The 9,610-nt window shown below is 46.4% G+C and overlaps 1 pseudogene; it reads left to right on the top strand.

Moving 5' to 3' along the window:
• Positions 1–1,232: 1,232 nt before the first annotated feature.
• On the top strand, positions 1,233–1,349 carry LOC136654795 (5S ribosomal RNA; annotated as a pseudogene).
• The last annotated feature ends 8,261 nt before the right edge of the window (positions 1,350–9,610 follow it).

Genomic DNA, 9,610 nt, shown 5'->3' with positions numbered 1-9,610 from the left:
GACAAATGCTGCAACACTATACAGGCTTTTCTGGGAACAAGGCCCATTAAACTCAGTGGGTCTTACTTCTAAGTAGACATGCCTAGGATTACACTGTAACAAATCTACAGAAGTGGATTGCGGTCCATGAAAGCTTAAGCTACAATATATCTTTCACAATACATTTGTCTTTCAGGTGTTCCAACACATTTGTTGTTTTTACAGATGAACCAGTCACCGTTTTTTTTCTGAAGCAAAGGGATTTATGCATCTGTTATGGATATCTAAAGCAGCTAGTCTTTCCCTAACTGAGTGACACTGTGGCAGATACATTTAAGAAGATTTTAAATGTATGTTTAAATGTAGCGTTACATACATTCAGTACTCTGCAATGGGCAAAAATAGAACCATAATAAATGCTACTTATTGTCATCATCAATGAAATAAATAACTACAGATACTTCTTATGTAAGAATATCCAGACTAATCTTTGCATTAGCAACATCATACCTGGCGCTTTTATGGGGGGGGGGGGGAAGCGTTATCAAGGTTAACATATTTTAACTGGAAGGTATCCTTCCTGGAAAGAATCATTGATCTTATACAACAGAAGCTATAGAGTCTCTCTCTCTCTCTCTCTCTCTCTCTCTCTCTCTCTCTCTCTCTGAGTGTGTGTGTGTTGAGACACATGCATGCCACATTTGCTATTGTTGTCCCTCTTGAATATTATTTGAACCAGTTTGCCCAATATCACTTTCTACTTTCATGGAAAATCATATTTTTATTTGATGCAGAAATAACTCTGCAAAGCAGAAGAGGTCAAGGCATGAGCCCCAAAATGGGAATAGGCTCCTGGATGTGCTGCTACCATTGAAATCCACCTCTTCCATCCCCTGCGCAGCCCACTCCCTGTCCAAACCTTTCCCAAACTGTCCACAAACTGCCCCTATTGCCAGCTTACCTGCACTGGCACAGCATCTGGGAGCCACTGACGCATGCAAGGGCCTCTGACCATTTGCACCAGTGGCCCCGCAGCAGGCAACAGCATTTACAAGGTCGTAAAAGGATTTATGGCAGCAGATTGGGAGATCTGTCACTGTAAGCCCTCCATAAGATCGGGCTGTCAGTGACCTAAGCATGGTCACCATGAACCACCAGCTGAACAGCAATGGCCAAGAGTACAGTGAATTCTCGCTACTGTCCGCCTTTGCTATGAAGCAATACCTCACAGGCAATTCTCTGCACCAGAGAAAAGCAGCAACTGTTACCCTGCACATACCTGATCTCATCTGATCTCAGAAGCTAAGCAGGGTCAAGCCTGGTTAATACTTGGATGGGAGACCACCAGGGAATACCAGGTGCTGTAGGCTTATACCATAGTCTTTCAAGACTGAAGGTTGCCAACTATAGAGAAAAACTGAGGAGCATTGTTTTGGAGTTCCAGTTCAGGGCCATGCTGCTTGCACAGGTTTTGTTTCTCGGGTTAAAAATATAAGGCGGACACCAGCATAAATTATCTCTGATATTTTGCCCTTCCTTAGCAAAATAATAAAACACTCCATTTAACAGGGGTGGCAGCAAAATGAACAGCTAGACTCACCTGAGGAACTCCCTGGGATGGGATGTAGGTGAAGTCATACATATTGCACTTCAAAGAATGATAGGGTGACACTAAGAGTGACAAAAATTATTCAAGGAGGAAAAACAAAGGCTGCCAAATGTCTAGAAAACATCCTACTTCCGATAACAGGTTCTCTTGCTTGACTCCGTTTTTTGCACAGGAAACGTCTGGGAATCTCTATCGGTCTGTCTATGTGAAACTGTTGTTGGCATAGTCCAAGTTTCGTCTTTTCAAAGAGGGCCAAGCTTCCTTTAGCTTGATACAAAAACATGTATGAAGAAATCTTGCATGAATCCTAGTGGGTAAGGCCTTAAACTCTCTCCTTCCTGTTTTTGTCCATCATGCAACTTTCTTTCTCTCACATACATGGGTGCAGACACACAAACACACACACATTCTAAATTTAAATAGCAGTCACCTAGGGCTGGACCCTGTCTTCTGCATCTCTGTAAAGTGCCTTGTTACTTTGCCTGTTACTATCTCTGTTATTCTGTAAAGTGCCTTGTACACTGACAATACTACGCAAATACCACCACCATACTGCCAATGCCTTCATTAGCAATGAGCAACATAGCTCCTCTACATCCATGGGCAATGCCACTTCGTTTGTCTTTTTAGGAGGTTATTCATGTTCCAAATCTTAGGGATGCTTTTCCTCTTCATTCTGTGGGGTTGGAATGCTTCTTTCTTCAAAAGGGGTAAGAAAATACCAGAATTTCCTCTTCCCCCTTCATCCATGCCAGGGGTGCCCAAACCCCGGCCCGGGGGCCACTTGTGGCCCTTGAGACCTCTCAATGTGGCCCTCAGGGAGCCCCAAGTCTCCAATGAGCCTCTGGCCCTCCGGAGATTTGTTGAAGCCCACACTGGCCCAACGCAACTTCTCTCAGCGTGAGGGTGACTGTTTGACCTCTCGTGTGAGCTGTGGGATGAGAGCTCCCTCCACTGCTTGCTCTTTCACATCTGTGATGCAGCAGTGGCAGCAAAGGAAAGGCCAGCCTTGCTTTGTGCAAGGATAGGCATTGAGCTATTGCAAGACCCTCATTCATTCATATAAGTTCATCTTTAATATATTCATTTATGTAAACTTATGTAAATTTATTCAAATTTTAAATGTAAATTAATTCTTTTTTTCCCCCGGCCCCCAACGCAGTGTCAGAGAAATGATGTGGCCCTCCTGCCAATAACTTTGGACACCCCTGATCCATGCCCCTGCTGGTAACCACTTTTCAGTAATCTTGCTCAGCTTTCCTTCCCATTGCTGCTTTGTATATATCACCCCAGCTTTTAAAATTTTTAAAATTTCTATGGTAATAGAAAGTGAAATTGACAAAGTTTCCCAGTCAGGTATTTTCCTCCTGCTCTCGCCTTAGTGGCTAAAAGTACTCCTTCTGTTTCCAACAGCAACCATTCAGATGCCCCTAGAAACCTTATAAGCAATGCATAAGGGCTACTGCGTCTCCCTGTGATTTGTTCCCAGAATCCAGTCTTCGGAAGCACACTGTCTCTTAATGCAGCTATTTAGCTATCCTGGATACTAACTCTCAAGAGACCTTGTTGGTGGCATCCTTCAGTCTCGGAAGACTCTGGTATCGCACTCTGAATAGTGGTTCTGGAACAGTGTCCTCTCCAGTGCACGAAGCCTGGGTAGAGTAGATATGGAGGATAGACTGTTTCCCATGCAGCAAATCCCCCCTCTCCACGTCGCTGGAATGATCCAATGGAAAGGCAGAAGCCAATACGGTTGGTTCCAGCGGCGTCACAGGATTTGCCAGAACGTGATTTGCCAGTTCAGCCATGAACTGCCTCAGGGACTCCGGCTCCTGAAGCCTTTTGACTCCTGAAGCCTTTTCCATAACTGGATGTAGCCAGAAGGCAGTGGAGGTTTGGGATCAGAGTTTTCCTTCTCTCAGATGAGCTGCCTTCCCAGGCTAACGAGTCCCATCTACCCGGTGGCTGTTTAGTCGCCTCTTATGACAAGTGCAGCCAAACTGAGGGCCTATTCTTATCCTAGAGAGACCTAAACTCCATGAATCTATCTAGCCCTTTTCATCGCCTCTTTACTGAAGGCTAGATATAATGCTGTGAGGAAGGGGGATTGTGCACAGGAAAAAATACAGCTGGAGTTTGCTTTGCAGAATCAGTTGAATTAACATTCAGTTACTCCCCAAATATTCCATGGTATCTGGGGAATGAGAACATGGGGAACAGCATGGGGAACAGCAAGCATCTTGGCTCACAAGACCCCTCTGCTGAGAAAGGCAGCTAACATGGGCAGCTTTTTAAAAAATCTCACAGAGGTCTCTATCAGCTATAGGAACTGATGTGGCCCTGTCCAGAACACCGGTATTTGGTGTACCAATTACCCATAATAAATACACCATCATTGATTTGCTTTATTTAGAAGTTACAATTGTAGGTGATTGCTTCTTCGCTATATGTCTCAGGGCCCAATCCTATGAAGCTTTCCAGCACCAATGCAACTGCAAAGCAAATGTTCAGTTAACTTGAGGGTGCTTCTGTGTCTGCTCCCCCACCACAGGATGTAGTTCATGCCAGTGGCAATCCTGGCCCCAGTACTGCCTGGGGCCACAACCGCAAGCTACTGCTCCCCCCACTGGCCACGCTGCCACACTCCCCCCTCTGACTAGGCTGCCACCGCCTGCATCCCTTCTGGAGGCCCAAGGAGACTGTGCAGCCTCCCCAACCCTCCAAAGACTGTAAAGCCCTAGGAGGACTGAAAACCATCACTTTCAGTTTCACGGAGGAAACTGGCCCTCAGGGCATAAAAAGGGCATAAAAATGTCACTTCTGGTTTCCTCCACGAAACCAGAAGTAATGGTTTTAGGTCCTTCAAGGGCTTTACAAGGCTTTTGGAGGGTCAAGGAGACAGCACGCTGCTTACCCATCCCTCAGAATGCCTCTGGGCAAAAGGCCCTCAAGAGTAGCCTTCAGATTGGCACAGCTGAGTGCTGTTGGGGATGGATGGCGGCATTAACCCCCCAAGCCTGTTGCTTGGGACATTTGACCCCCTTTTCCCCTTTCAGGTACACTACAGGCACACGCTTCATTGCTAAACTGCATCAGTGCCAGAAAGTTGGATAGGATTGGGCCCTCAAAAAAATATTGTTCTCAGTCCACCTGGAAGCTCCACTTGCACAAACCCCCTTTAAATGACTGGCAGCTGTATTGGAGCAGATGCAAATCTCACTCATTTCAATGGGACTTGCGAAAGGAGTATTTCTGGGTGGATCGCAATCAGGGTGCTGACAGCCCTAAACGTATGATTAATGCAACACACAACCTAATAAGAAACTATTACTGTTTCTTACTACAGCTACACCACCTGAAACATTATTGTCTTTCCCTTCTTTAAGCTTCTCAGAAATATGAAATGTTTTCTGAAGTGCATCCATAAGAAAAGGGAAACTAGAATCTCAATAATATCAAACCTAGAGACAGACTGAGAGTCAGAAAGGGGGTGGAGAAAGGCAGGCAAAAACATCCTGTTCCATCCCTAAAATCAGTCATGATTTCCGAACATATCAACAAAGAACATGTTTTTATGACATGCCCACACCTGCAGTGGGAGTTGGGTTCACACGCCCAGTTTTCAAATCCAAAGTAATGATTAGGAAGCTCATGCATCCTTATAAATAACATCATAATAAGGCTTTACAGTGCAGTCCTATTTAGGTCCACTTAGGAGTAAGTCCCATTGTATTCTATGGGGCTTGCTCCCAGGGAAGTCTGTATATAGGATTGCAACCTAAGCCTACAATTCTGTATACACATTCACCTGGGAGCAAGTCCCACTGCAACCAGTGGAACTGTCTTCTGCGTCAAAATGCATGCATTTGTGCTTTGAGTATTATACACAGGATATGGGGGTTCAGAATGCAGTATACCTCTGAGAGCTCCCCTCCCACATCGATCAAGACTTCCAAATATGTTATTTTTCCTGGGGTGGTGTGTTCTGGGAGCGCTACTGGATAGAAGCAACTGCTTCAAAGTATATAGCTCTGAGCAAATGCTCAGTAGTGGAGCAGTTAATGTTCATGTGGTACGGTGCCGAGCTAAAAATGATGCCCCAGAAGTGATGTCACAGCCAGAAGTGATATCACGTCCAAGCTTTTGAAAAAGTGAAAAAAGGGGGAAAACATGCCTCCTCCCCCTAGCAGCTCGCCACTCACTTGCTCTGCCGCCTCCCCCCAGCCAGTGGCATAGCTAAGGCATTTATCTGCTACCTGGGGTCAAAGAAGATTTTGTAGTCCCCCATAAAGGACAAAATCAAATTTAATTAAGTAAATAAATAAAAAGTGTGCCCCTTATTAGTTAAAGACACTGTGCTGGGGTGAAGAGGGGCGGTTATTCTGGTTATTCTCCCCCTGCTAAATTTAAAAGGAGAACCACTTGAAAAAGTGCCTCTTTACCCAGTTAGCAGGGGTAACTGTATTATGATACATGGAAATGAGAGCTGACTCATATTAACACCTTATTGGTTCCCTGCTGCATCATAATAACATTTCATTGGCTCTCAGAACAATCAGTCTCCTAGGTCAGTTTTGAGTTAAAGAGTCAGTTTGAGTCAGTTTTTGTTCCATAAGGCAGTTGTGTTTTCATTTTCTGGTTAATTGGCCATAACCTTTGATAGAATACAGATACCAGTACGGTTTGTTTCTGCATTGTATTCTGCATTAAATTACCTTTCCAATGTTATATAACATGATAGTATTATTCGTACATAAGAGGTTTTCACAATTCTGGCCACTAGTGTCAAGCTCAGCTTGTTGACACCCTAAGCTTCTTGCCTGGTGCACGTGCTACTTCCTGCACCCCCTTAGCTATGCCACTAAGGCTCGGTTTACCCAATCCATCTGTAAGTCAGTTTCTAGCATTCTTTCACCCTAGCAAGTATGACCAAGAAAGAGAATACAGAATGGGGTTATGCAGATAAGAAGTCTGCTCCTATTGTCTGGATTCACCTGTGGATATGGTGCCAGTGTAGCTCTTACCCCCTGCCACAACACCCCCAAATAAAACACCTTTACTTTCTTCCATTCAAGACCATGGTTCCCAAACTTTTTTTGACTGGTGGCTTCCTTGACCTACTGGACCACTGGCTGCAGCTTCCCGTTAGGGCTACAATCCTATATATTGTGTAGAGCAGTGGGTTTTTTGCAAGGATTCTGCGACTCCCCTGGTTGGCTTCTGCGGCTCCCTGGGGAGCCACAGCTCACAGTTTGGGAACCACTGATTTAAGATAATGGTAGTAATTCATGATCAAGGGGCAGAAGTAAAGCAAAGCATTTGGGATCAGTGTTGCAGTGAGAGCAACCTGCTCTCCATCCCTGACACTGAATGACTCAGTGACATGGATCCTAGAGGGGCTGCAACATGTTTCAGTGTACAGAGAGACACACTAGCCAAAGGTTCCATACAAATATACCAGCTCTTTGTCATAATGATTGGTACTTTGCCAATACAAATATATACATAAAAGCCAGTTCCCAAGGTTTCAGCACAATCTACAGCAGTATATAGTGCCAAGAACCATAACCCAAGATGGAGTTAAGTTAGTAGCTGGCTTTGTTCCCATGGCTCCCATGAAGTGGTATAGGACAAAAGAGAAGAGCTGTCATCTGAAAACAGTTAGGAGGGGTTTAAACTTGTTCCATCAGGGCTGGCCCAAGATCTCCCAGTGTCTGAGACAGCACACTAAATGTCAGTGCTTCTTACCCAGTGTTGGAGCTACTGGTTCTCCTCATGCTCCTTGGATTCATACAGGTCTAGGGCAGTGGTATTCAAACTGGGGCGTCGCGATACCCAAGCCTGTGGGTCCTGGCCTCTGCCCTTTTAAGGGGCGGGACAGCCAGGAGACAGGGGGAAGGCAGTAGTGCGATCTGCAGGATCACGCCACTCAGGGGGGCTGCGGGGGCTTGGGTGCACTTGCCCAAGCCTCCTGCAGCCTCCCAGGGGTGCAGGGTGCCCCATGTCAGGGAAAGGGAGAGTGGGGCGATCGCGCTCCACTTCCACTTTTGCGGAGGCAGAGCAGATCGCTCCACTCTCCCTTTCCCTGACCAGGGGTGCCCTGCAGGCGCTCGCGCAGGGCTCCCCGCACACAGGGATGGCTGCTGCAGGGACTGGTGAGTGCATCCCAGTCCCTACAGCTCCCTAACAGTCCCTTCCCCCTGCCCCTGCTGCCTCTCCCCAACCCCGCAAAGACTTACTGTGGGTTTCAAACTCCCGGAGAGTTTGAAAACCGCAGGTCTAGGGAATAAAGAGAAAGAAGAGACAAAAGAAGATGGGCCAGAGGCAATACTGTGGGAGAAACATGAGAGATGCTCTAGCCCAGGGGTCTCCAAACCTTGGCCCTTGGGAAGATTTCATCTGGTCCCCAAGGTTCCCCAGCCTCTCAGGGCTAAAAATAACTCAGACACATTTCTAGGTATATTCAGCCACTAGAGGCGATAAGAACATAAGAACAGCTCTACTGGATCAGGCCATAGGCCCATCTAGTCCAGCTTCCTATATCTCACCCACCAAATGCCCCAGGGAGCACACCAGATAACAAGAGACCTGCATCCTGGTGCCCTCCCTTGCATTGGCATTCTGACATAGCCCATTTCTAAAATCAGGAGGTTGCACATACACATCATGGCTTGTAACCCATAATGGATTTTTCCTCCAGAAATTTGTCCAATTCCCCTTTAAAGGCATCCAGACCACATCCTGTGGCAAGGAGTTCCAACCACACGCTGAGTAAAGAAATATTTTCTTTTGAGTGTCCTAACTCTCCCAACACTCAATTTTAATGGATGTCCCCTGGTTCTGGTGTTATGCGAGAGTGTAAAGAGCATCTCTCTATCCACTCTATCCTTCCCATGCATAATTTGATGAATGTAATGCACCTTCCCCTTCCTGTGCAAGTCGATTTTGCCCTCTGCTCCTCTCCTCCTTCCACCCCCACCCACTTATTGCATTCAATAATCAGTTCTCCATTTACTTACTTACTTACTTACTTACTTACTTACTTACTTACTTACTTACTTACTTACTTACTTCCTGGCACTCTGCAACATGTCAGATATACATTACAGCCCTTGTGCCGAAAAGTTTGGATACCATGGCTCTAGTCTGCCATTCTCCTTGCTCTAGCCTGCCACTCTCCTCTCCTACTCCATTCCATGTGGGAGAAGTAGATGAGATGCTCTAGCCTGTCCCTCTCCACTCCATTTCTCTCCAATTCCTCTTCTACTCCATTCCCTTCTTCCATTTTAAATCCAAGGAGCAGGACAAGGAAGAGTGGTGGCTGTGGATTCCCCTCCCCCCCAATTTGCTGCCTGAGGCTACCATTTCAGGCAAGCTGGCCCCAAGTCTAGGGTTGCCAACTCTGACTCAAGCAATTCCTGGAGATTGTATAGGATTGTAGCCCTAATGGGGAGCTGCGGCCAATGGTCCAGTAGGTCAAGGAGCCGCTAGCTGAAAAAGTTAGGGAACCACTGCCTTAACCCTCTCCTAAGGCATCTGAAGCACCCACTCTTAACTGAGGGGGTGGCCTTCCCCCCCCTTTTTTGATTGTCATACCTTTCCTTTCCTTTTTTTGGAAACTGACTTCCCCTCCTACAACTCCCCCTCCTTTTTGAGGTATGTCAAATGAATGGAAGACTGAGAGTGAGGCTGACCTGGCTGGCAGCCCATCCCCTGAACTTCATCGCATGCCCCAAGTGACATGGACACTGGGTAACTCCAGCCAGTCTTCACACACCAGGGGTTCATGGCAGAAATGAACCTGGCCCCTGTGCCAGGTCCTCAACACACCGGCCCCCTAGGGAATACTTACCTTCACTATGGAGCTTTGCGTGACTTTCTTCGACACTCTGAAAGCTTTCTGAGATCTCTGGAATGCCTTTGACAGTACATCTGGTTTCCCAATGGAAACTAGAAGTACTGTTAAAGGCGCTCAAAAGGCTTTTGGAGTACCATGGAGCCACAGTACGTGCCTTCGCCTGG

Source organism: Tiliqua scincoides, chromosome 5 (genome assembly GCF_035046505.1).
Source record: "Tiliqua scincoides isolate rTilSci1 chromosome 5, rTilSci1.hap2, whole genome shotgun sequence".
In the NCBI taxonomy this organism is placed as follows: Eukaryota; Metazoa; Chordata; class Lepidosauria; order Squamata; family Scincidae; genus Tiliqua; species Tiliqua scincoides.
The sequence above is the reverse complement of the archived record's forward strand: the minus strand, read 5'-3'. Positions and strand labels throughout refer to the sequence as shown.